Source organism: Vicugna pacos, chromosome 11 (genome assembly GCF_048564905.1).
Source record: "Vicugna pacos chromosome 11, VicPac4, whole genome shotgun sequence".
NCBI classification, from domain to species: Eukaryota; Metazoa; Chordata; class Mammalia; order Artiodactyla; family Camelidae; genus Vicugna; species Vicugna pacos.
The window spans coordinates 64,781,370-64,808,862 of record NC_132997.1 but is presented as its reverse complement, the minus strand read 5'-3'; the positions used below and the strand labels follow the sequence as shown (position 1 = coordinate 64,808,862).

Genomic DNA, 27,493 nt, shown 5'->3' with positions numbered 1-27,493 from the left:
CACTGGATGCAATTTCCTCTGTAGAATTTGACTTGTACACAAAATTATGGTGATACATGCATAGGTTACTAGTTTCAATCTTTTTGAGATTTTGAGAGAATGAGGATACATTTTAAAACAGTAAAACTGAACTTGAGAGTGTGACATTAGGAACCAAAAAAAAAAAAAAAAACCCTGCAAAATAGCTAGACTTAGATCTCACATTCTGTTTTAGGCTCCACCACTGTGATGCCCAAGATGTACCTGTGAATATTCAACGTCCCACTTTCTCTTTTATTCTCCTCTTTCTACCTCAGAGTATCTTTTCATTTTTCCTTTTATTTTTAAGGCCAGTTTTCTAGAATAGCTAGGTGTTCTCTTAAATTAGTTCTCATCTTAGGAGGCCAATTGTTGAGATAAGTCAACTGTTTTCCAGACACAGACAATCAAAATCTGTAGGAATGATCTTAGATCCTGGGACATAAGTCTCTGGTTTAAATACATTAGGTTCTCCTTAGAAATGAAACGGATGGATTTCCCCTTTCTAAAGGGCTTCTAAGTTTATATTAAAGATTTAAGAACTACATTGACAAATAGAAAATATTCAGCACTCTCCATTTTCCATCTTCATTGTATACAATCTCATTTCACATTACTCATCGCATCAACCTTTCAGCCTTGTCAAACGGATCTTTTTGGTTCCTCCTGATAAATCACCTCCTAAGGTGGTCCTCATTTTCCTTTGTCCTAGCCTCTACTTTCTTTAATTAAAGCCTAACACCAGAAGAGCTTTCTGGACAATCACTGCTCTGATACAGGCTTTCTATTTTGGAATGTCTCTGTTCCTATGGTCCAGCCTTTGTAGTTCAGTACTCACTGATGGAATCCTTTGAAATAATGATAGAATACTACATAATTGTGTACTTTTTATATTGAAGGCACTACTTGGGTACTAAACAACAAATTTGATTTAATCCTCCCAGAAACCAAATGAGGCAGACATTTTTTTTTAGAAATGGAGAGGCAAAGACTGGGACCCTCCCCAGCAATTAGAGGTATGCTTATGGTCTTGACCATCATATTCCCCTGGGACAGCCCCCACCGTCTATAAGTATTTTATCTTCCACAGTTCCCAGCAGAAAGTTGTGTATGTGTGTGTATTAACATTAGTGACTGGCATATTGTCAAAATTAAACAGCAATTATATTTGGATGTACAGGAGTCTCATACTTTTCATAATGACCTTGAAATCTGTAAGGAGAAAAGGAAGAGTGACCACATAAGTGTACTGAAATTTTCTACATCATCACATTTAAATGATACCTGAGAGTTCCAGAAGAGCCTAATCAGTTAATATTTGGATGTCCAGGCTTTCTTCTTTAGGTTATACTGCAGACACAACTTTTACATTCATTTTTAATTCCTCCTTTCACCCTTGGCAAGAATCCAGAAGGGTGCAGAATGGGAGACAAAAACAGAAATGATGAGAAGATAATTACATGCTCAACCACACCAGAACAATTGCTCCAAGACCTGATATAGTGAGAAGTATGCCATGAATCATAGGTAAAAGACAGCTTCAGAGTTAAGTGGCTAACCACAGAAAACTGCATGTACACCAATTAGCCCTTGAGAGACACACAGAGTCCACAAATGCACAGCATGCATTTTTTAACCACTTACCTGAGAACAAGAGATAGTAATTGCAAAAATGAGATCACAAAAGTGCTTACCCTGTGACCATATCAGGAGATGCTCCCAAAGTGCTAACTGTGCCAAGAATAAAAATAAAAATAAAAAAGTGAGTGATTACATACTTCAGATGAATCTCTAATTTACTGCCTAGGCTAAGAATAATTTTCTTGCCCAATTTAAGTCCAATGGTATTTTCAGTGCTACGATAGTATATAAATAAGAAAAACAAAACAGTGTTTCTTGCTTTCTTTCGTCCTTTTCTCTCTTCCTCCTGACTCATGCTCACCTTCACCATTGCCAGGAGAGAACATGGACAAAGCATAGGTGTGGGCTGTGTGTATAAGACAGTTTTTCTATGAATCTGTTCTACATAAACATTTTTCAGGTAGATGACCAAAGACTTTTAGGAAATGCAAGGGATCCAAACCTTTGACTTTTCTTTATATTTCATAGACAGTATTGAATTTATTAGAAAACTAACCAATAGTGAAGTACTGATTTGTTAATAAGAAAAACAATACAACCTACTGTCATTATCAGCATAATGACTGCTACCATAAAATGTCTATCTTTACAAACCCAATATCATTTAAAAGATGATTTAATTCATATTTTCCTTTTCTTTAAAAATATTTTTAAATACTCTTGAATCACATTTTCTAAAGCTTTTTACTTTTTGGCATGACAAAAATTCACACTTGCAATAGGAAATTATATCATTTTCAAATGCTGTTCCAAAAGGAAATCCCAAAGTGGTGGGAAGCTATTAATAGCTACACACTGTAAATTTTAAAAATGGAAATTACTTTAGGCAAAAGAGGAATGAGTCCATGAATTAGCCCAAATTCACACGATATTGTAGTAGGCTTTTTATGTTGTTTAAAACTCAACAAAATTTGCCTCTTAGTATTTATCCATGATAATGAATTTTCTTTAACTTCTTACTCTGTACATACCCCTGAACACAGGAAGTAGAGATTAAATATGTATTCTAATTGGTTTATAAACTAGGGTATATTTTTACTTTTAGCTCCACTTTGACTTAGACAACATAGTCACGGGACTTGCAAATAATGCTGCATGGGAAAATTCTTTAGATACAATTTGCCAGAAAAGAATAAGAAAGACCTAAAATGAAATACACCAAAGGGCTTATCTTTACATCTAGGGCAATTTGTAGAACTGGAGGAGGAAGGAGTCAAGGAAAATTTTTGCATCATCTCTGGTTTAAAGGTTCTACAAGAAAGTATTATTTTAGTGTTTTATGGAATTCAAATAACTTTAAATTGTTGATTTGATTTTAAAAAAACATGAAGAGAAATTGAAATACAATATTAAATTTTTTTTGACTGCTAATAATTTTTAAAAAGAGAATGTTTAAAAATTGTTATGGACTCAACTGAATATATGTGTCCCCCCAAAATTTATATGTTGAAATCCTAACCCCTAATGTGATGGTATAAAGAGGTGAGGCCTTTGGAAAGTGATTAGGTCATGAGGGTGGAGCCCTCATGAATGGGATTAGCGTCCTTATAAGAGACCTCAGAGAACCTTCTCTTTTCTGCTATCATTGAGGACATAGTAAGAGGGCAGTATTTTGTGAACTAAGAAGCCAGCTCTCATCAGACACTGGATCTGCCAGCACTTTGGCTGTGAGACATAAAGTCTGTTGTTCATAAGCCAACAGTCTATGGAAGTTTGTTATTGCAGCCCCAATAGACTAAAATAGGAAGCAAATGAAGATCTTTACTGAGATTCTAAGTGGTTCTTCTGAGTATTGCCAAGAGAATTATAAGTTGTGTTAGTCAACTGTAATTTCATGTCAAAATATATTAATCTCCTTTGATGTAGTCATGTCTCTAATCCTTTATAATAATATATTTATCAGACATAATTTAATTTTATTTGAGAGAGATGGAAAACTAGTTAAAATTAGAAAAGAGAAGAATGATGACTAAAAGGGAAATGTGCATATAACACCTGCTATTTATTATAGGTGTTATTATTACTCTATTTTATAAATGAGTCAATTGAGGGACAAAAATCTAAGCAACTTGTCCAAGGTCATAGAGTCGGGGAGAGGTGAAGAAGAGAGGTAAACCTAGAAAGTCTAGCTCTAGAGCTGTGCTCTCAGCCACCACGTAATTTTTCCTTCAGTGTATATAATAAAAATTGGCATGGAAGAAATTAACTGAGGCCAGATATGGAAAGACAGAATAAAGTGGAATTTATACAAGAAACGGTTCAGGAAGGAATCAATTTTGGATCAAACTGTCCCTTAAATTACCACAAGGTGGCAGTGCTGGCTCAGGACATCTTAATTATTGTCGGAAGCAAAAGGGTTAAATAATAGGACTTTGGGTGGTTATGAACTGGAGAAACTGTACAACTTCATTCAAATGTATGAGATATTTATAAGTCACATGTGACTCTTAAAAGGACCTTTCCTACTTTGGCTTAAGACAAATGTGGAATATCATTTATTAACATTTTCATTAATTCCTTCTATTGTAAACCTCAAAATTTGTCATTGCAATTACTAATGCCATTATCTTGACAAGGACATAATCCTGTGCCTGGTAGCGTGTGTGTGTGTGTGTGTGTGTGTGTGTGTGTAGACTCCATCCTTTTTCTCCAGAGTCATTATCAAAACGATGACAATGCAACTCAAGATAAAAGTAAAATGTTAATTATTAAAAAACAATTTTGGAATTGGGCTATAATCAGATGATATTTAGCTAGTGAATCTATGATTACTGAGCCCTGTCTTTGCCTAACCACTGTCCTCATGAGGTTCCTGAGAAAGAAATAGTCACAAGAGGCGAACACAAATGATAAACAAGTCCTACCCCTTCCTTAGGGATTAACTAGCTGCTAACTGCCCCCAGTTTGGAAGTTGCTGGAAGACTGGGCATTCACAACATTCACAAATGATTTGGGCTCAAGAACTAAGTGGAGCTTCTGCCCTTTTTAGATCCCTATTACCATCAACTAGTTTCCAAAATGAAATAAATGACTTTATCTAAAAGTCTAAATTCCTCCTGACCTGTAGGATGAGAGCTCAGGAGAGCTGGCCTGCATCAGCTGGACTGGAGCCGGGCTCACTTTTCCCTGTGGAGGCAGGAAACGAGCAGAAAACGTAGGGGCAAACTCCAAGAGAGAAAAGCACTTTCAAGTGTTGGAGCTTTTTTTGTGTGTGTATATATATATTTTTATTGAAGTATCCTTAGTTTACAATGTTTTGTCAATTTCTGGTGTACAGCATAATACTTCAGTCATACGTGAATATACATATATTTGTTTTCATATTCTTTTTCACCATAAGTTACTGCAAGATATTGAATATAGTTCCCTGTGCTATACAGTATGAAATTGTTTATCTATTTTATTTATATTAGTATCTGCAAATCTCAGACTCCCAATTTATCCCTTCCCACCCTCCTCCCCCTGGTAACCATAAGTTTGTTTTCTATGTCTGAGAGTCTGTTTCTGTTTTATAAATAAGTTCATTTGTCTGTTTTTTTAGATTCCACATAAAAGTGATATCATATGGTATTTTTTTTCTCTTTCTGGCTTACTTAGAATGACAATCTCCATATCCATCGATGTTGCTGCAAATGGCATTATTTTATTTTTTTTTATGGCTAAATAGTATTACATTATATAAATATACCACAACTTCTTTATTCATTCGTCAGTGGACATTTAGGTTGTTTCCGTGTCTTGGCTATTGCAAACAGTGCTGCTATGAACATTGGGGTACACGTATCTTTTTGAATTAGAGTTCCCTCCAGATATATGCCCAGGAGTGGGATTGCTGGATCAGTGAGAATTACATGTCTTTCCATCACCACACATGCAAATAAAGGTAGTACGCATTTTATTGCTTTTAGGCCTGTGCCACTGGATACAAGAGCCATTAGCCATCAGCAGCTTTTTTCGTTTTGATTTCCCCAATGATATGTAGTTGCCTTTCATTTATGGCATGGTTTTCTGCACTAAAAAGAAAATCATTTTTAGATAGGTGGTAAAATAAATCATTAGTTCAGTGATGGTATTTTTGTTAGATAATTATGAGAAAAAGACTAAAAACTATATTTTACAAAAAGCTAAAAATCTTCAATTAAATCATCAATTACCAGCAGACCACAGACTATTTCTAAAAATATTAAAGATCAATTGATTAAAAATTTGAAAAATCAAAATCTTTTCTGTAGGTTTAGATGGCTCATGCTATATGAGATATTTCTCAATTAATACTGCAGTTACTATTTGTCTCAAAGAACCTCTAAATTAACAAAGAAAATATAAAATTTTAAATTACCCAGATGACTCTGGTTTACTTCTGTTGAGCAGCACTGATCCAGGCCATGTTCAGAATTACCTGGGGAGTTGGACTCAGTTCTTAAGAATTTTGGAGTCTTATTTTGATCTAACATCCTTACAATGTTTGATTCTAGAGTACAATCTCAGAATGGAAGGCAATGTGATATATATCCCCCTCTTAGCAGAATATTTTCCTTATTTCTTACTCTCCTTAAGCATAATTTCCCTGAAAATCACTTGGCATGCAGTAGCCACATTAACACAGATCTCCCTGAAATCTGTGACTGCCTTTCCCTGTCCCTCCCTTCCATGTCCCCTGCACTGTTTCCTTACTACTGTCTACAGAAAGCCATAGCCCCCACAACCCCCTTTTTCCAGTCTTATCTTTATTTTTATATATATACAAGTCCCTAAAAAGCTACTGCTACCCTGTTTTCCTTCCCCTTCTCCATTGCACACACATCTGCTGATGCTAATTGGCTTCCTTTAAGGTCTCTTAGAAGGAATCAGACATTCTAATCAGCAGAGAGGTTATCATTTCGTCCATCTGGTTCTGAAAACTTTAAGAAGTTACTATCTACTTAATGAAAGACATGTCTCTTCACCTTTGTATAAACTTACAAAGAGGAAAGAAAACCCAGTGGGTTCATGCTTCCCTTGCCTCCAATTTGTGGTTCAGAAAAAAAAAAAAAGAAAATCAGAATTATTATGGTACATGAGTCAAAAAGCTAAACCAAATGGACATATTTATCAGGCAAAGACTGATTTAGAAAGTGTTTCTGAAGATTAGCATGCAGAGAGGGACAACGTTTAATGTTAAAAACAAGCTCTGCAAAACTGAAATGTTATATTATAACAAATTAAGTCTGAAATTGTTTTAATTGGTGTGTCCATGTGGAAACAATAGAAACCCACCAGCTAGAAAATGCATCTATTCAATTTTGAATGCACTCAGGCATTTTATGAATTATTTTATTTATATTAGAATTCCAGGCAAGAGAATATTATAGGCATTTAGTAACAGCAAATTTATCCTGTAATTAGTTTCTCTCTTCTTTTTCTTTTCCACAGGCCTAGCAGAAATAAGGAATAATTCTGCAAGGGTTTTCTTGTAAATATTCATGTTTATGTTATGTTAGAGTATTTTTTAATCAGAAAATGCGTAAGTCTAAGATTACCAGTATTAAAAAAAAATCTTTTGCCTATTCTCTAGGGTGATTACATAATCCTATAAGATACCTACCTCTTTGCATATTATGTCTCAGTTTTCTTCAACTAGGGATAATAGTATCTACCTCATGGGGTTGTTTTGAGGATTAAAGGAGATAATATACCTGACACACAGACATGCAAATACTGGTATTATTAGCATCATTTTCATTGTCCTTGTCTGGTCACTTGTAGCATACTTGAATCCCGTTTCATTATCAAATAGCAATATTTGTTAGCATATTTTCCTGCATACCATGGAGTTACATCACAAGTACATCTAACCTTCGTAACCTGAACTCTACATTCCCTGGAAGAAGGAAAGAGAAATAACAACTTTATTGATCCATTAGTCCCAAGTTTATAATGTGAGCATCACTGAATATGATAGCAGAGTTTGAAGATATGTATTTTTCATACATCATACCCCTGTTTCAAGAGTACACTACACTGGTCAAAATCTACCTCTTGGCAAGTTATCTTCATTGGCTATGAGTCTCTTAGCCTAGAATCATTAAGTCTCTTTCTCTCTTGCACAAAAGTGAGAAGCCTGGAAGGGACTTGTGGATGCCTTTAGTGCCATGTAGCTTTGTACAAATAAAAAACAAAAAACAAAAACTATTGAGGATTTTTGAGTAAGAAGTGTAACTGAAATGATACTTTTAAGACACTAATTTTTAAAAATGTTCCCCAAATTTTGTTGCCTCATGACTCTCAATCCAATCAATTGCTTGTATAGTGGGTACAATAGATAATAAAGTCAATGTTCAATTTGGAATTTCAAGCTCAAGTGGGTTTTTTCAGTTTTCTTTTTTGGGTTTGGTTTTGCTTTGCTTTTTGGTTCAGAGAAAGACAGTATCTACCAAGTCAGGTTTTTTTAAGAAAAAAAAAAAAAGGATTTCTATATCCTAAATCTTGTTTTTTGTATCAAGGCTGAAACTTGAATTCAAGGCCTAGAGCTTTGCTCTCAGATTCTGTGAACAAATATATAATATAGGGTGCTTCCTTTAAGGTTAGAAAATGGAAACAGAAAGCTCTTCCAGCTCTGAGATGAGGCGATGAGGGGCTGTGAGAACCAGCTGATTGAGGTGAAAATGAGCATGCTTCCCAAGCAGACTTGGGTGGAGACTGTGGGTGAAAAAAGGCAGGATGATAGAAACTCTGATCTGGATTCCAGACTGAGTGAGGGGAATCTTCTGCTCGGCTTCCTGCAACATGGTGCTAGAATGCTGGGTCAGGACAGGCAGGGGAAGGGTCAAGAGGTGTAGCCTTGGGGCAGCAAACCTCTGTCTATATCCTGTGTGTGATATGGAAAAGGTCCAGAGGTTCCAACATTTTTGTGAGAAGGAAGATTAAAATTAAGCACAAATAAAATTAGGCATACCTGCCAAAAGGTCACCATGGGTCAGGGTAAAGAAACCACAGCAAAGCCAACAGCTCCAAGGAAATGTTACCGACCTTTCTGAGTCGCTGCCCCAACAAGGATCCTCCTGCCCAGGGTCCTTCGTGCCAACAGAACAAGACCACATTCGGCTCAGGAGCAAAGGAAAGTTTTATTCTTTCAGTAAAGAAAGGAGAGTCACAAATTCTCCCTCTACAGTACACACACTCCCTGACAAGCTGCTGGCTGGGCTGCTTTATAGGGTTCCTGTCAGGGGCAGGGGGCGGGGGTCCTCGCGGGCTTTGCGCAGGCGTGCTGTTCACCTCGCCCAACCGGCCGCAGTGCCAGGCGCAGCGTCTCTGCGCATGCCCGCCGCCGCCATGCTGCGCTGAGGTGCTGCTTGCTGCGCTTCACGGAGCCGGAGCTGAGGCGTCAGACAGCGGTTCTGAGCTGGGACCTGTTATCTGACGTGTTAGGTGCAAGGCCTCTGCATGTGGCAAATGGAACTAGAGGCAGCACAAAGGAAGAGGTTCGACCTTATCACCTACGCTCCACCTAATTTTTCCCTGGGTTCCCCCAGTGGGCTTCACAGGTGACAGAGATGCCGCTAAGTCTCAGAGAATCAACGCTGACAGAAAAAAAGTCAAAGTTCAACGCCCAGCTAGAACAAGGAGCTTGTTAAGCTTCTCCAGAGGAGTCAGTCAGCCTACCCATAGGGCACAGGCCTTGAGGACCTTGTCCTCAGACACTTCAGCCACGTGCGCAGCAAGGACAGACCAAAGTCGAGACCCGCTGGTATTTCCCAGACGGAGTCAGCAGGGCTGGCGGAAGATGGTATGTGGATCAAATTTCCTTTCCTTTGTCCTCATGAGATTACATGTCCTTAGATACCCTCCTAAGAGCACAAAGAGATAAGAAATCCAAAATGATTGAGTACTTTTCTTTAAGAGATTGAATTAAACTGAGAGGCTTTTAAACCATAAGAGAAAAAGTTACCATTTATCAAGTTTAGGGATTTTTGTTTGTTTATTTTTTTATTTTTATGAGAGAAATAGAGGATCGGGGCAAGATGAGGTCAATCATAGAACATAACAAATCAGTATTTTTGCATATCTGAAGTGTCGTGTGTAAATTTAACGTATTTGCTATAAGAGTATCCGAGTGCTGTTCAATCCTCTTTCCTACCTTATGCAAATCCTATACTTTATACACAGGGTAGAATGCAGTAGTCTTTTCGCTTTCGCTGCTGTTAGTAAAAATTAGAATATGTTGAAAATTCAGCAAATGAGTCAAATACAAATTGTTACTTGGAAGGCAGAATAAGAAATAGGATATCTTTGCATGTGAATCAGGTAAGAGTGAAAAATAAAAACTAGTCTCAGAGGAAAACCGCCATTTTTGGATGGTAGTCAACTGGCATGATTGATTATTTTGACTACCATCCTAAAGGTATCTAATGAATGAGACAACCTCCTTGGCTTGTCACAATAACAGCTTGGCACTTAGCAACCCACCCTCCGCCCTCCAACAGTGTTCCTGCTTGAGAGGATAATTGACAGTGCCACACACTGAGATCATTTATAACCCCAGGGTGTTCTCTTGAAATTTATTTTTAGTTATTTGATGGCACATTTCTCTTGATCCACACTGTTTTGCTTTCCTCCCCCTATATTCACATCTGACCAAACCACAAAACAAAGGTTCCATAAATCATTTCATATACTTGCTACTTAAAATCCTTTCTATTTTTTTTAAATCTCCATTTGTTTGCTGTTCAGATGTACCTTTTATTTTAAGAAACTAAAGAGGCTAATAGTTTTTAATTGCCCTACAAATATTTACATCCTATACATCCTGTGATTACAGCAATTACACTTATCAGTTTTCCACCCCCTACTAAAGTAACCACATTGTCATGAGGAAATCACGAAGAAGGGGGAAAAAATGCTGCAGCACACTTTGAATACAGTGGAAGAAGAAATGCCATCACTCACTAACTTGAACTGCAAAATTATTTTCCACCCTCAGGAGCAATTGGTCTTTTCCCACCACTGATGGGCCACCACTGATGCAGGATTTAACTGTTACCTCGGAAATTCCAAAAAGATTGTTCTGTTACAATGCTGTGTCCTGTAAATACTTGAGTTATGCCTGTAATTGCCCTAAAACGCATTGCCTGCTGTGCTTGCTTTTGTCCAAGAACAGTTTAGAAGGTCAGACCGAGAGCTTTAATGGCCTTGATTACTGGCTGTTACTTCATTATGAAGTGACTGAGATAAGAAGCAATAGTTAATATTTGGGTCTCATTTGCCAGAGAAATGCCTCTGGAACTCTTTCATGGGGTGGTGATGTCATTCATTCTGATGCAGTTACATATTTAGGGTATTGCGTTGTTCTACTTGTTGTTACCGTTTTTATGAAATTTAGCAAGTGCAGAATTTCTTGCTTGCAAATAGACCTTTCTAGTAATTTGAATGTAGGATGAATCTATATAAATTCTGGGCTTCAGAGGTTTCTTGGCTTTTTCCGTGGACTATTGCTCTTGGGCTAGATTAGATTTAGAATCTGAAAACAGCAACACCAGTGCCAGGCTGATTGGGGGGGTTTTGTGTGGTTCTGCCAAGGCACATGATGAGCTCTTCCGGAAGGCTCTGGGCCATTTCTGTAATGTGCTGAAGAAGAAGCACACTTGTGTTCCATTTGCACGGAACAACAGTGACATCCAGTGCTAATACAGTTCATGTGAAGAGCCTGAAATAGGAACAGCACATCATTTCTTGGTAAATGAACAGATAGGATGACTAGGGAAATGTGGTTAAGATGAGTGTCTCCAGTAATAGCTGCTAACAACAGGGTCAAATGGTATTCAAGAGAAAACATTTAGGTAGCCCATCCCAGCAGAAAGCAGTGTGCAGGCTGTGTTTCATTTCCAGTCTCACTTCTGAGAAGCACTGACAGGACCCAGGGCCCTCAGTACCCACTCAGGTTCTCTGTCTTCGGTTTTGCCTCTGTGACATAGAGGCAGGGCCCCTGAACTCTCAGCGCTCTCTTGGTTTATCCGTCGAGATTCACGTAACATGAAGATAGTGATGTCATTCCACCCTTTGATCATCAGTGCCTGTTGATCAGAATGCATTGATCTGGAGTTATCTTTCCTCAGGCGTAAGATAGTTTGAGATACCACCATAGATATACAAAAGCGTAAACAGCTTGTAACTTTACTGAAATTATTTAAGATTTTATCTCAAGCTGTTTTCTCTCCAGAGAACAATTCACTTCTTGGTGCTTTTCCTGTCATAACCAACAAGCACTGAGAAGGCCGAATGCCAGTCTGTCTAGTGCTACACACCCTGTGGGCGCTTACTGTATTGCCCTCTGTTGGGGAAGGACTACTTTTTGATGCTACAGTACAAAGCTTTGTCTATTTTTTGACTTCAGCAGTCAGTATTCCCTCAATAACTATCCCCTAATCAATCTAGAAGTTACTGAATACTTCTTACAGGTAGGCACAGTTCTTGGCCCTGCTCATATACATTCTCTTTAATGTTCACATGATCCACATGAAGCAGGTTTTGTCTCCGTTTTACAGATAAGAAAAGTGAAACTTAGTGGGACTCAATATAATTTGCTTACGCTCATGAAACTTGTATTTTTGCAGGATTTGAACCAAGGCTTTCTGACATCACAGTGCCTTTTGTGCAAATGAAGTGTCGAGTCATGAGCCCCCTGAGCATTTCAAGGACCCTTAAAGGCCATATAACTGGACCTCCCTGTTGGTAAGAGCTTGTGATGATTAATTTTATGTATCAACTTGACTAGGCCTTGCGATCTCCAGGCAGTTGGTTAAATATAATTTCTGGGTATGTCTGTGAGGGTGTCCTTGGAGGAGATGAGCACTTCAGCTTATAGATGGCAGGCCATGGGACTTCCCAGCCTCCATAATGATATGAGTTGATACCCTATAATAAAACTCTCTCTCTCTCTCTCTCTCTCTGTCTAGTTCTGTGTCTCTGGGGAACCCTAATACAGAACCCTAGTTCTAGTTACAGTTTTTTTATTATGAAATACTTTTACATGTTTGTGACACATGAACTACATGTAAACCTAAATTTTAATCTTATTTACAGCAATGATTGTACTTTTATCTTTTTCTTTGCCATAGTACTGAGCATAGTTTTGGATACATGTCAGTTTGTCCTTGTATATTTGTTTTAAATGGAAAGAGGAACCTAAAATGGCCCTACCCTCAAGTTTTGATACCTTAATTACCTTTCAAATGCTTTAAGAAGATTGGTGGAATAATGTTTTGTAAGAAAGCAAAGGCCTGTGGTAATTTCTGCTTGGATTCTTCACAACCTGGGGTTCTGTGGAAGGCAGGGCCAAGCCTTTTAGATCTTTGATCATCTGTAATATCTAGTACAATGATTTAGACAAAGTAAGTGCCCCATAGAAGTTGAATTTAAAGATGAATTGGGTTTCATTCTGTGTATTTGAAATAGTAGGAAAGTGCCTTTATTTCCCAGAGGCAGAGAGAAGAATCTTATAAGTATCTTCAGTGCCCATTTTCTCACATGAAAAAGGCCTTGTGCTCTGAAGAGTCAACCCATCCCTGTCTGCTTAGGAGGTAAATTCAGGCAGGAGACCACCTACTCTTCAGTCTAAAGGATGGATCTTAGAAGAATTGAAAATACCCAGTAGAGAAAGGGGGACTTTGATGAAATATGACACAGAATTGAATGTTTATGAACACACAATTTCAACATAGCACAGAATGACTTGATGAAATACCTTTTTCTTAACAAAAAGTCTTTTGTGAGGCAGAACAGGATGAAATTCAGAGCAAGAAAATCTGTATTTCTGCTAAACTACATGTCCTATGAGGGCGGGGAACATGGCTGTCTTGTTGGCAATTGAGTGGATGGATGTCGGTACCAAGACTGGCTTGCGATGCTTAAACTTTTTCAGTTGTTAAGAAGTGAATGAATATATGAGTAGATAAATGTTTTGTAGGAACTTTAACATGGGAGAGCTGGAAGGGTCTAAGGTGGAGTCCAAAAAAGGAAGCAACAGCTAACTCTTTCTAAACACTTCCGTGTTGGCTAATACAGTAGCCACCAGCCATATGGTTATTTAAGTTTAATTAATAAAATTAAATAAAATTACAAATTCAATTTCTCAGTCTCACTAGTCACATTTTAAGTCACATATATCTATTATCTTATGGGGGTTACCGTGGAACATTTCGATCAATACTGAAAGTTCTACTGGACAGTGTTACTCTAGGCTACAAGTTGTAAGGAAAAAAAGCAGAGGATGTCTTCAGGATTTTTTCATTATGGTATCCATCCCAGCTCACAAGTAAGAAAGTAGTCAGGGCCCCAGGGCTTTAAGAGAGTTCAGAGTAAATAATATACATTTGGCTGGGGAGCACCATGTGCTTTATTTCACAACAGCAAAACCCAAAACAAAACCTGTGTGTAAGGAAAAGGTATAGAAAAGGATTCTCGGCATCTCTCTTGTTCAGTCCAGTTGATCGCATTAGGTTTTGGGGATTCTGAGTTGGTCTTTTTGGGACTCCTAAGACTGGGAAAAAGTTTTTACATTAAAAAATTTTTTTTTGATATTATTATAAAAGATCACTGGAACACATTTAGAAAATGAAAATTAGTAAAATTATAAAAATTAAAATAAACAATCTCACTCTTAACCATATTTTAGAATATGTCTTTTTTCTATGCACTTTTACTTGACAGATTCAGTGCATCATGACCATTTTCCACATTATTGGCCTTAAACATTGTTCTGCAATATCTTATTAATGAGGGCATTTTATTACATTTGTTGGATATAGTTACTTAGCCATCTCCTGTCATTGGACATTTAACTCATTTTTGATGCCATGAATTTATTTTTTCATGAATAGCCATGTATAAACATCATTATACAAAAAGTTTGTATAGATTCTTAAAATTATTATGAAAGCTTAGAATTCTGAATCAAATTATAAGCAAAATTTTAAGTATTTTTTACATACATTGCAAAATTTGCCCTGTATGTTCATATTTACACTTGAGTCTGCCCATTGAATTTTTACTGAAAGTATGCTCTTCTCATAAAACCTATATATACAGGAGTTGCTACTGACCGTTACTCTTGGAGTTCATCTTGTGAGAGGTGATAAAGGTTCATGGCAGTGGTTCAGATCTTAAAATCTTAAATAGTGAATAAATCATTGTGCCCCAAAGTCTGTCAATGCTAGTGAAGACTCAAATAATGGTTATTTAATCAACAGGTGCATGAAGCTGTAGGAAGTTTACAAAAGAGTTTAGAGAGAAGAGAGTTATGCTTTGCATTGCTGTCACTTTTATTTGTTTCAGTATATAGTCAAGATCAAATTTTGAAGGGTGGTAGAAATGGAGAGTTCAAATTAGAATATATTTGATTTGGTGTTGATGTGTTTGAGAGCTGGGAAAGGCTGGGGATTTTGCAAACACAAGTTTCTTGCTATCAGCAATTGAAAAACTCTTCTCCATCATCACCTCAAAAAAGAAACAGGGTATGCTCTTTTTCCAGAATGATATGTTTAGTCATCATCTTTGAATGTGTGCCAACTTTGTTACTCTTGAATTCCTGGGGCAAAATGGCATATGTGGAGAAAATACAGTGTTAATAGCCTCTTATTCTTAAAGCCCTATCAGATAATTCATGCCTCTAATTAATTTCTTGGTTTACTTCATATTTTACTAGTAGAATAATATACATTTGTTATCCCCAAAGTGAAAATATTCAAGCCTTCTTTGCTGGGTCCTAGACCTACCTTTAGCTACAGTTGATGCACCTTCCTCAAAGACATAGCTGATTGACAGATTGAACATTCCCTTTTTCCAAAGTCCCCATTCTAGCAATGCTTAGGCTTTGGTTTTCTTTTCTAGCACACGTTTTAAACATGTATCAAAGAGAAGCTTCTTTGAGCAGTAAAATGAGTAAATGCACCAACTCTGGAGCATTTATCTGGCTTCAAATCTTGGCTGTTACTGGCTCGTTGTATGACTTTGGTTGCATTTCTTAACTTCTTTGGCCTCTCCTTTTTTATCTGTGAAATGGGGATTAAAAATAGTCCCTGCTCTGTAGGATTATTAAGATTATATAAATTCATATTAGTGAAGTGCTTACAATAGTGCCTAGCCCTTAGTATTATAAAGTGTTTGTAAAATAAAGAAATCTTAAGCCTTTTTTTTTTTTACTTTTCAATGTTTTCAGAGTGTGTTTGTGTCTTTTTCTGCCCATCCATTCAGATTTTATTGCTTTTGTTTCTTTGTAATAGATTTCAAATGACCTTTTTACATCTGTAATTTCCCCTTCTTATCCTGGATTAGACATCTAAGATTCTCATGCCAGGACTGTCCTTCACTGAGAGAATAATAAAGTTAGTCATAATGTTGTTAATAATTACTAACACTATTTGAGTACTTAATTATAAACCAGAAACAATACTGAGAACTTTACCTAAAATCTCCTTTAATCCTCACAAAAATCCTATAAAATAAGTATAGCTATTATCCTCATATTAAATAAGAGAATTGGGAGATTAAGCCACTTTCTGAAGGTCAGACAAGTAGTGGCAAAGCCATGCTAGGAACTGGATTTGTCTAAAGCTTTTTATCACCACCCTTTTCACTCTGTTTAATGCACAGGCAGATCAGAAATGCTTGGTTTGCTTTTTGATTAGTCATCCTCCAACAAGATGCTGCTGCTGTTGATGATAAAATTAACAAAGCAACAGCAACAACAAAATAGCCGCTCTTTCCTGAGCACCTATTACTGTCAAGTACTTGTTCTCATTTAGGCCTTTAAACTGAGTAAACAAGGAGACCATTAGACTGAGGAGGCTCAAATGCCATGACTGCCTATGTAAGCATGCCAAAAAAATCTGAACCTGCAAATGCCTCAAAGATACAAAAGCAAAATACTAAGGACAACCAATCACAAGAAGGCCACTGGGCTTTAAGCTCTAGCCAGTCAGATAGTTTCCTTTCTTTGCTTCTGCACTTTTTCTATATACTTGTTTCCCTAGGCTTCTGTCCTTGGGGCACTTCGAACTCCAGTTTGGTGCTGCTTAATTCTAATCAATAAATGCTCAGATAAACTCTTGAAAGTTTTAATATGCTTTAGTTTTCTTTTACTAAGTGTTGAAATAACCTTCTAGGCCCAAGATGGAGCCACTTTTGCCTGCGGTGCCACATCAGCAAACCAAAACGTATACAATTTTCATGCCCCCGTAAATGCTCTACTTGACTTGAAACAACAGTGTATCATTGTTACTGAACCAGGTTCCTTTTGCTTGACATGCAGCAAGCAGTTGAGATTTGCAGCAAAGAGAAGGTTTATTTATTTACAAAGCAACCAAGCAAAGAGATGAGAGAACAAGTCTCAGGGCCCCAGTCTCCCAAGGGAGGCAAGGGGCTCAGGGTATTTACAGGATAAAGAATAAGGAGCAGGGCAGTCTGAGGCATGGGCAGCCTGGGGAAAGGTGTTTGGAAAAAGGTGACATAAGTGTCATTCAACACAGGTGTAAATAAGCTACAGGTCTCTGCGCGTTCAAATTGGAGGCCTTCAGCATGATCTGACTGGAGGTTTTGGCCTTCTGAAGTCACCAACTGGACACTCTCACATGCCCAGCTGGAGGGTCCATAGTCCTACTCAGTATTAACTGGCTCAGCTCAAACTAGACAGAGCTGACTCCAAGTTCCTGGAAAGCAATTCAGGCAAACATCTTACTATTTAGGCTACATGAAGCTAAAACAGTCCTTGATTAGTCAAGGCAAGTAAAATGGATTTGATGAATGGTTACCCAGGGTTTTATTTTGTCAGCCAATCCCCAAAGCCAAGCCACTTCTGGGCCTTCTTACCTCAAACAAGGTTGACTGTGGTGCCAGACAATCAGATGTTTTCTGTTTGTCTCTTCATGTTTTTTTATTCTTTATCTTATAAAAGTGTCTTGCCCAACATCCCCATTTTGCAGTCCTCTGGACTCTTAAGAATGGAGACTCCCCAAGTGTTAAAGTTTGCTTTAACACCTATATTGTCTTCTTTAATCATTTTTTAACAGTTTTCAGCCATGAGGGTTGAGATCCAGAGCTGACCTCTAACAGCGTCTGGGACAACAACACACAGGAGGGGCACACACTGAACCCTCTGTGCTCATTGCTCCTGTCATCAGTACCGAGGGCTGTGGGTAAGTCACTCTCAGATTTGAGCTCTGCTCCCTTGTGTGCAGCAATCTGATCCAAACAAAATTTATCTTAAAACTTAAAATAAATATACATTGTTCTTATATATTATTCCCAGAAAGATTCTGGGGTTTATTAAAATTACTAGAAAGATTCTGGGGTCCCAGAATGGTTCCGGGATAGTTATATCAGGAGTCTGCAGTAGGTGGTGGTTTTGAAGGGACTCAAAAAGCCTCAAAGCCAGTCCACAGCATAAACTGCTGGGGGACTTGGAGAAATAAATACAAGAGATTTGGATTGTTTTGATCGTAAAAGTCCAAATCTAAATATACGTGGGCACCAGTATGACTATTAAAAAGCCATCATTGTGTCCATTGCTATAAAGAAATCTTCTTGTGAAAGGAATAATAAGTCTATTACTAAAGGACATCTTCTAAGCCAAAACTGCAAAACTGGAGGGCACAGATACTTGAAAGGTTAAGAACTCACCTCTTAACTCTAATAAGACTCCTATGCTAGGATAAATTGGTCACAGAACAGGTTAGATTGATGCTAGGTCACCCACCAATCTCAAAAAAAACCCCATGCAGTGAGTCATACTGCAACACACCACAAAATCCCCAACCCAGCACACATATTCCCCTTATGTGTAAATTTGGCTTTGAGAGACCCAAGGGTTAGCTGAAGAAGTGGAATCCTTAAGTTTAAAAGAATTAAGCACATCACTCTCCAGCACATCTGCCTATTTTGTATCCAAGAACCACGTCCTGAAAGCTGCTGATATCTACAAAAATGGTAAACTCTTGTTAAATAAAAAAACCTAAAATTACAATCGCCATTATAGGGAATGTTCCAATTAGACAAGGTTGTTCATTTAAGAAGTACACTTGAAAACAAGTGTTTCCAAATCAACAGAATGTTTCCTCTTTTAGTTGGCATGCTGAAGTTTCCAGAAGTCTTCAGAATAGCTCCCTTGAGAGATTCTTGCAAAAGGCTATTGAAAAACTAAAACATAACAGGTGCCTGAAACAAAAGACTAAGATTGACTTGACTCCTTTTAATCTCCTCTGTCCTTCTTAAATATTCAGTGCTGTTTTTCTATCTGAATTGCCTTTCTACTCTGAAAAGACTACAAGACGTAAACAAAAGTCTACCAAATTAGTAGCCTTACAGCTGCAGTAGCTCCAAAGCCAGAAACCTAAAACACCTGGGCCTCCTTTCTGCATTCTCCTAGGAGTCTATCGTCAAAATACTGGCCCAGAAATTGGTGTTTAATTTGCAATCACCTGGGACCTTGAAAAAAAGATTATCACCAAAGGTTTTGTTAAATCTTTCCACACCAGCTCAACTACCCCTATATTTACACTGGAAGGATGCCTCCATATGCTCCCCTCTCTAGGTTGCCAGGACTGTGAGGGATTCTCTGGTAAACTGCTACCAGTTATTCCTTTAAATAGCCAAGGCAAAACTAAAATTAAAATTAATGGAAAACTTTGCCAAATTTAGGTAGATGCTGAGGCTACATTCTTTACTTTAAACCCCACTTACTGGGGAGGCTGTAGATGGGATCCTGGGAAAACTGGCAGAAGACAACAAATGCTGAGAATTTTTAGCAGAGTTAAGATGTTCAACATCACCAATCATCAGAAAGATGTAAATCAAAACCGCGAGACACCACTTCACACATGTCAGAAAGTCTATCATCAGAAATACAAGAAATAACAAGTATTTGGTGAGGACATGGAGGAAAGGGAATCCTCAGGCACCAACGTGGGATAGTAAATTGGTGCAAACACTACGGAAAACAATAGGGAGCTTCCTCAAAAAGTTAAAAGTAGAAATGCTATATAATCTAGCAATTTCACTTCCAGGTATTTACCCAAAGGAAACAAAAGCAATAATTTGGAAAGATATATTCACCCCTATGTTCATTGCGGCATCATTTGCAATAGGCAAGATACAGAAGCATCCTAAGTGTTCACTGATAGATAAATGGATGAAGAAAACTTCGTGTACACCTACAATGGGATATTACTCACCCATACCAAAAATGAAATCTTGTCATTTCCAACAGCATGGATGGATCGAGAGGGTATTATGCTAAGTGAAATAAGTCAGACAGAGAAGACAATGACCTCACTTATATGGGGAATCTAAAAAAGAAAGCAAACAAATAAAGGAAAATGAAAACAGACTCATAGATACATAGGACAAACAAGTGGTTGCCAGAGGGGTGGAGGCTGGAGAGTGCGTGAAATAGCTAAAGGGGGTTAGGCATTACAAACCTTCACTTATATAATAAATAATAAATAAGTCACCAGAATGTGATATACAGCATAAGAGTGTGGTCAATAATATTGTTATAACTTTGTATGAGGACAGATGCTTACTGAACTTACTGTGGTGATCATTTCATTATGTACACATATGTCAAATCACTGAAACCAACATTGTACATCAGCTATATTTCAATCAAAATAATAAAAAGTAAAAGAAATAAGACAAATCCATAATTTTGATAAATCCAGAAAATATTAAATAAGAACCATTGAATCATTAAAAAAAAAGACCAAAAAATCAAACTGCAGGAGGCCTATCTTTACTCTCACAGTAAGTGGGTGGGGGGTAGGTAAAAGACTATAGATCTAATTTATTGTTTTCTTAAAGCACTAATATTCATCCTTTCCTGCCTGGAATGCTTGTGAAGCTCTGTCACTCTAATTTTAAAGTGCTTTTGAGGAGGGCTCCACACTGTCTGCTCTGAAATGGGACCTTGCTATTCTTATTTGTAAACTGTCAGCATGAGGCAGGAACTAACCATCAGTAGGATTTGCTTTTACAAAAATATAAAGTGATTGGAAACCTCTAAACATCTATACATCCAGCTTTTTTTATTCCTTATAGCTCTTTTTTTCTTGTGCCTTATGAAAAGAGCACGCATCCACTGGGGTTTTTCATTCATTATTTTAGCTGACTTTTAATTCTCAGATGATTTATTCAACTGCTGCATTTGCAGAATCATTTCATGAATATATAGGTTATAAGAGAATCAAACAGCATTACAAAAAGTTTTTCTACCCCTACTTTTAAAAGTTTCCATGATATTCAAAATGAGTGTCTCCTGGATTTTCCCCATTTCAACACACTAGAGAGCTAGAAGATGGATTCAATGTTATATTAAACAAAGATTGAATAAGAAGATCTGTCTTACTAATTGCTTGATATCTCCATTTCATGTGTGGTCTCTTCAGTACTTATAAATGCAGGATAACTTTCCCAATCACTTATGCTGCAGTCTCCCCAAAGTGTTCATTTGGAGACCATGTGCAAAGTGGGAAGAAACACTGAGCAATGAGCTTTAGAAATGAAAAAAATGGGTTGCTCAGTTGTGGTAATCAGAAGGCACTACAGAAACTTGGATACACCAAGGCTTGACTCATTTCAAATGTCTATTAGGGAATACAGCTTTTGAATTGGCTCTGTTCGATCTGTTCACACCCTTTCTCTATCAGAGAAAGTTTATTCAATGAAAACATTTCTCATGTACAAGAGAGGGAGAAACGGGAGCACAGAAAAAAAGGGCATTTGCCACTCTTTCCAAGTTGGAATCACATACCAACAATCCCCTGGCAAATAACCAACATTCAATGGAATTTTAGTCTGCCATGAGATTGCTGCTTTCCCAGAATAAAGGATTCATAATTACCTGTTATCCATGAAGTCTTTACAATTTCTCATCATCCCCCATGTTCTTTTCTGTCACATTATGGTGCATATTCTCCTTGCGGCTGTCACATTGCTCTAAAATTGCTGGTTTCCTAATGTATTTACCAGTGTGGGTTCTTAGAGAGCAGGGATTCTTTTACCAAATGCAATACCTAGCAAATGTAGACAGTCAAGAAATATTTGTTTATATAAATGAATGACTTTAAATGAATAGAAACGACGCTTTATTTACTTCTTCAATATACCACTTACTTAGATAGGAACTAAAAATCATAAAAAATAATAATAAACAGATGTACTATTCTTTAGGAAGAAGGTAAATACTCAAATTGAGAAAGACTAGTTCTGTGTCAGTTTTTTGAAAAGGAAACAGAAAAGTCTTAGAAATCTTTGGAGAGTTTTGTTTTAATAGAGGCAAAGAAAAGATATGGTATTTAATATGGAAAAAAAGGTAATTAACATATTGTGGGCTTTGCAAAAATATCTACATTTAATTCATTTTGTATATGTTTTCTGGTTGACTTTTATAAACTATTTGTAGTAGAGTTGGAGGTGGGTAGAAATATAAGATTCAGTTCCTTTCTTTAAGAAGATTAAGATTTCTTGTTTGTAGAAATATATGATTTATAGAAACACTTGATAAATGTTAAGTTATAAGACCAGTGAATTCTGAGGGAATCATGAAGGCTTCACAAAGAGAGAGTATAGCATACTGGCTAAGAGCTTGTATTCTGTACAAAGATTTCCTGCTAGCTCTGCCCTTCTAGCTTAGGGTCCTTGGGAAAAGTATGAATCTTTCTGTTCCTAAATTTCCTCATCGGAAATAATTGAGTTTTGGCAATAAAAGTGCCTACATCAGAGGATTTTAGTAAGAATTAGGTAAACTGATGTATCTAAAGTGCCTAAAATTGTATCTGGAGTATAGTAAGTTTGGTGACTCTTACTGAGCAGAGTAAATAAATGTTAGCCTGGAGCAAAGGAAGGGGAAAAACAGACCAAGAGGCAAAACATTTGCAAGGTTCAGAGATTTAAAGCATGGGATATTTGAAGAGTTGTAAAATTCAAAAGAATTGAAGCACGTGGTTCACATTTCCAGCCTGAGTCTGTGGCTATAATAGAAAGGCAGACAGCTCTTGGATCAAGCCCATGATTATAAGCCCATGACTATGAAGTTTTTCCCATTGGTGCAGGAAAAAGAATGTGGGGTGAGAGGATGGCCATGTCCCAGGTTTCAGTTGAGTCCCTGGGACATGCCCTGCCAACTGTGGGTCCTTGGCTTCATCTAGGAAGTAATTCAAGAGCAAGCCACAGTTGAGTAGAGGTAGATTTATTCAGAGAGATACATACTCCATAGACAGAGTGTAGGCTGTTTCAAAATGCAAGAGAAAGGCCTTAAGGTATGGGGGTTGGGTGCTCAGTAGATACTCCATAGACAAAGTGGGGTCCATCTCATTCAGAAGGGAGAGTGGCCATGAGGTGTGGGGTTGTTAGGTTTTAGGGGCTTAGTAACTTAATATGCTAACAAGTGGGAAGATTATTCCAGCTATTTTGGGGAAGGGGCTGGGATTCCCAGGAATTGAGCCACACCCACTTTTTGACCTTTTATAGTTAGCCTTGGAACTGTCATGGCACCTGTGGGAATGCCATTTACCATGTTAATATATTACAGTGAGCATATAATGAAGCTCAAGTTCTACTAGAAGTGAAATCTCCTGCCATCTTGGGCCTCAAGGCCTATTGGGAGTTGGATCTTCCACCATCTTGGTGTTAATTGCTGTGTTACTTCTTGAGTGGCTGTGTCCTGCCCCCTTCCTTCCTGTCTCTCCGTGAAGTAACCACATCCAGAGCTATTGCTAACTTTTATTATAATAAATGTTCCTATTTGAACATTTAGTAGCCTTATTTTAAACTATAGCAGATTTTTAAAACCATTTAATCTACTCTAGCTCTTAATACACTTATTCAGTTTTATTTCTTTTTATTGTTTTAAAACCATATTTATAATCTTTTAATTCAGATGTGCAAAAGGTAAAAGAACGGAGGTGGGGTAGTTCCGTCCCAGGGAGGTGATATATCTTCTTCTGGTTAGTTCAGGAGGACACCTTTAATCCTTCCAAACGCTTGTGGGTCTTTGGACCAAAAATCGTATCTCTTAAAAGACCAATACTCCCTGTGTAGAAACAAGTGACATTTCTCACAAAAACAACAACTAACCCATTTCTTAGTGGAACCTCAGGAACTTCTTTGGGACAGTTGTGATTTATGCTTCTCAAGCCCACCTCTGAGGAAGTCTGTAAGATAAAACCCATGATCTCCAGCACCTTCAGCCCCTCGTTTAGTTAATGGCAAGACCTGTGACCACGCTGGGTGGAAGTCTCTTTGCTTAATTTTAAAGCAGTGTTTCCTCTCCCCCAAACAGCAGATTGTTTTATCTGGTTTGGGGGAAATGAGAAAGAATGACAATCTGGTAAATTTTTCACAAAGCTATACCTTTTTTATCAACTTAAAGGATAATAATTTACTCTGAAATTATATTTAGTCTCATTTTTAAAATGAATTTCTGGTGATAAAAAATGACAGTAACTAAAAATGTTTTAATGTCCCAAAATAAGATGCTGATGTTCTTACAATGCCCCCTGTCATTACAAATTTTTTATCATTTGGTAAATCCCAACAGTCTGGGAACTCATGCCATCCTCCCATCTTTGCCTGCTAAAACCCATGTCCTAAAGCTCAAATGCCTTTTTTCATGAAAAAGTTCTTACTTCCATCGCCTTCTTTCAAAATCTTGGAATGTTTAACATAAACCTTCTTTATATTACATTTACTTTTTTCTTTTGAGGACAAGCATGGCACTCTTGGGAAGCAGTAGGTAGTTGTATTGGCTTCCTAAGGCTGCTGTAACAAAGTACCAAAAATCGAATAAATTAAGATGACAGAAAATTACTGGTTTACAGGTCTTGAGGCCAGAAGTCTGAAATTAAGTTGCCAGCAGGGCCACAGTTTCTCTTAAGGCTCTAGGGAAGGAACTGCTCAAGGCCTCTCTCCTAGCTTCTGGTAGCCTCAGGTAATTCTTGACTTGTAGAGGCATCACCCCAAAACTGTGTCTCCCCTTGGGCATTCTCCTTGTGTGTCTTTACATAGTCTCTCTCTGCATGTCTCCTTATGTCCCAATTTTCCTGTTTTATAGACAACAGTCATATTGGATTAGGCCCCATCCTAATGACCTAATTTCAGCCTGATTGCTTCTTTAATGACCTGATTTCCAAGTTCTGTCACATTCTGATGTGCTAAGGGTTAGGACTTTTAACATATCTTTTTGAGGGGACACAATTCAACCCACAACAGTAGTCTAGGATGATTAGTCTATAAGGATCCTAGGAGATACTTAGATCATGGGAAAAAGTGATTGGAAAAGGTGCAGTAATCATCATCCTTCTCAGGTTTAACTAAGTTACAGGCCCCTGCACATTCAAAAATGGAGGCCCTTAGCAGGATCTGAGAGTGGAGTTTTCAACCCTCTGATGTCAAAAGGTCACTGAGCAGACACTTGCAGCATGCCCAGTTGGAGGGTCATTGTCCTAGCCAGACTTAACCAGCTCAGCTCAAACTAGACACAGCTAACTCCAAGTTCCTGGAAAACAACTCAGGCAAGCGTCTTACTGTTTAGGCTATGGGCATCATGGAGGACATGAAAGTTTTTTGCAGCAACAATTAAAACAACCTTTATTAGTGAAGGCAGGTGAAATGGATTTGACTAATGATTTCTGAGGCTTTCCTTACTGAATCTGAGGAGGGAGTTGTGGAAACCACTGCTTTAAAGCCCGTGAGTCAGAAGTACAGGAAGCCCAGGGCTTGTGATTGGCACTTAAAGTGGGGGTTAGTCTTGTCCCCTTAACCTGTGGGATCCACATTACCTCCAGATTGCTAGTGTCAGAATTGAATTAAATTGTAAGGCATCCAGGTGGTGTCCAGAGAGTTGGAGAATTGGTCAATGTGGTAAAGAACATACACACACATTTGGTGTCAGAAGTGTTGTAAGTAGAGAAACAGTTTTCCTGTAGCAGCTTAAGACAACCACCATTTTATTATGTCTCACAATTTGGGGTCAGAAATTTGGACAGGGCTCAGCTGGGTGATTCTTCAGCTCCATATGCTGTCAACTCAGATTAATTGGTGGTATTCACCTGGTAAATAGACTGGCCATATTTTGATGACTTGAGGGTTAGAATCAGCTGGGACTGTCAACTGGAGTGTATACTAGTGGTCTCCCCAGTGCAGTGGTTTCAAAGTAGTCATATTTCTTACATGGCAACTCAGGACTCCCAGAGAAAGACTTTCAGGATGCCTGAAGAAGTTGCAAGGCTTCTTGATATCCAGCCTCAAATGCCCAGGATGTAACATTCTATTGGTGTCAGGCAAGTTACTAAGGACATCCTGGATTCAAGGGGAAGAGAATTAGACTCCACCTCTCAATGAAAGGAATGGTAAAGACTGTATAACTATATTTAATCTACAACAGTGAAAGTTAATATTAGGATAAAGTCCTACAATCATTTTGGAGATGCTCATAAAGTTTCTAGTTTTATTTACCTTATGCCCAAGCAAGTAAATATTTAAAGGCTTATCAAGTGCTCAACTGTATCATTATATTACCATGCACTGATGATAGGTATAAATAAAGCTATACCTATGTACCGAAAAACATTACTCACAGCTCAAGATTTTGGCAATTTTGAATTGATTGTACTTACTTAGTTAAGTAGTTTAGTGTTCTGAAAAAATCTTATATTACTATATCCTCCAATATAATATAAACTACTCTAAGAGTACAATGTGAGATTCATCAAGAGTGCTATCCATTTAGAAAAGTAATTAAAATGTTAGATGTGCATAGACATATTTCAAATAGTATTTAAATATATTTCTCTTTGAAAATATAGTACAGTTGAAAAAAACAACTTTGGAGGTGTTGCCATAATGAGTTAGGAATAAAAATTGAGACCATTGTGAATATTTAAAAACTCAACCCTTGGATACTCTGCTATTTTCTTAGTTTAACACAGTTCCATAAAACACAAATAGCAGTTTTATTGTTGCTCTTCTGTTGTTTTACAAGCTTACTGTTGGCAGCCAGGGTTATAATGCAGTCAGCATTTTCAGACTGGCATGCATGAAAACATTAGATCCGAGAAGAGAGACTTAGCTTCACTGATACCCTGTAGTGTTTTGTTTCGGGAAATGCCGTGCTGGTGATTATAAAGGATGAAGTCATATATTTCTACCAACCACATCCTACCATTATGGTAATTCTAATTGTAGTGAGCTGTGGAATCAATGGAAGAGAAAAAAAAATAACTTCCCTCCAATAAAATAAGAAACAAAACAAAATAAAACTTTAAATGTTTGTCAACCTTTTGTTTAATAGCATAATGCTACACAAAAAGGTAAGTATGGTTCTGCAAGAACAAAGGAATAGTAAAAATATGCTAATTTTAATGGACAGTTTCTGAATATATACAAACCTATTGGTAGCATTATTATCAACATTTTGTATTGTCTCAAGGATTCACTGGTTAAGGTTAAGTGACTTCAACAATTAGTTATTAAGACAGCAATTAATCTGTGACAAATCATGCTGCCTTTCACTAATTACAGAATCATTAACTACTTCTTTGCCAACATAGACTCTTATGCAATGGACACCCTATTACTTTCTCCTTTTTTTTTTTTAACCACTGAACCTGCAAAATTAGAATTGAAAGGTAAAATTGAGACCTCTCTGAGATTTATTTTCACCTGTGGAGTGAATATTTTCCCAACTCTGGATTCAATAAGAGAATCAATATTTGCCTTATAATGGCATGAGTTTACTTATTGGTCTATTTCACAATATCAAGTCCATAAACAAAGAGAAGGGATCTTATCCTTTCTCCTCAGGCCCATG

The 27,493-nt window shown here is 37.4% G+C and overlaps 2 long non-coding RNA genes across 2 annotated transcripts in view; one reads left to right on the top strand and one right to left on the bottom strand.

Moving 5' to 3' along the window:
* Positions 1 to 17,721: 17,721 nt before the first annotated feature.
* LOC140699347 (uncharacterized) overlaps positions 17,722 to 27,493 on the top strand; it is a 300,931-nt gene continuing 291,159 nt past the window's right edge. The window contains exon 1 of the long non-coding RNA XR_012077460.1: positions 17,722 to 17,825. This is a non-coding gene — a long non-coding RNA (uncharacterized lncRNA). The remainder of the gene's footprint in view (positions 17,826 to 27,493) is intronic.
* The window catches only part of LOC140699348 (uncharacterized), a 37,058-nt gene continuing 29,424 nt past the window's right edge, over positions 19,860 to 27,493 (bottom strand). The window contains exons 3-4 of the long non-coding RNA XR_012077461.1: positions 21,527 to 21,698; positions 19,860 to 19,973 (exon numbers count right to left, since the gene is read on the bottom strand). This is a non-coding gene — a long non-coding RNA (uncharacterized lncRNA). The remainder of the gene's footprint in view (positions 19,974 to 21,526; positions 21,699 to 27,493) is intronic.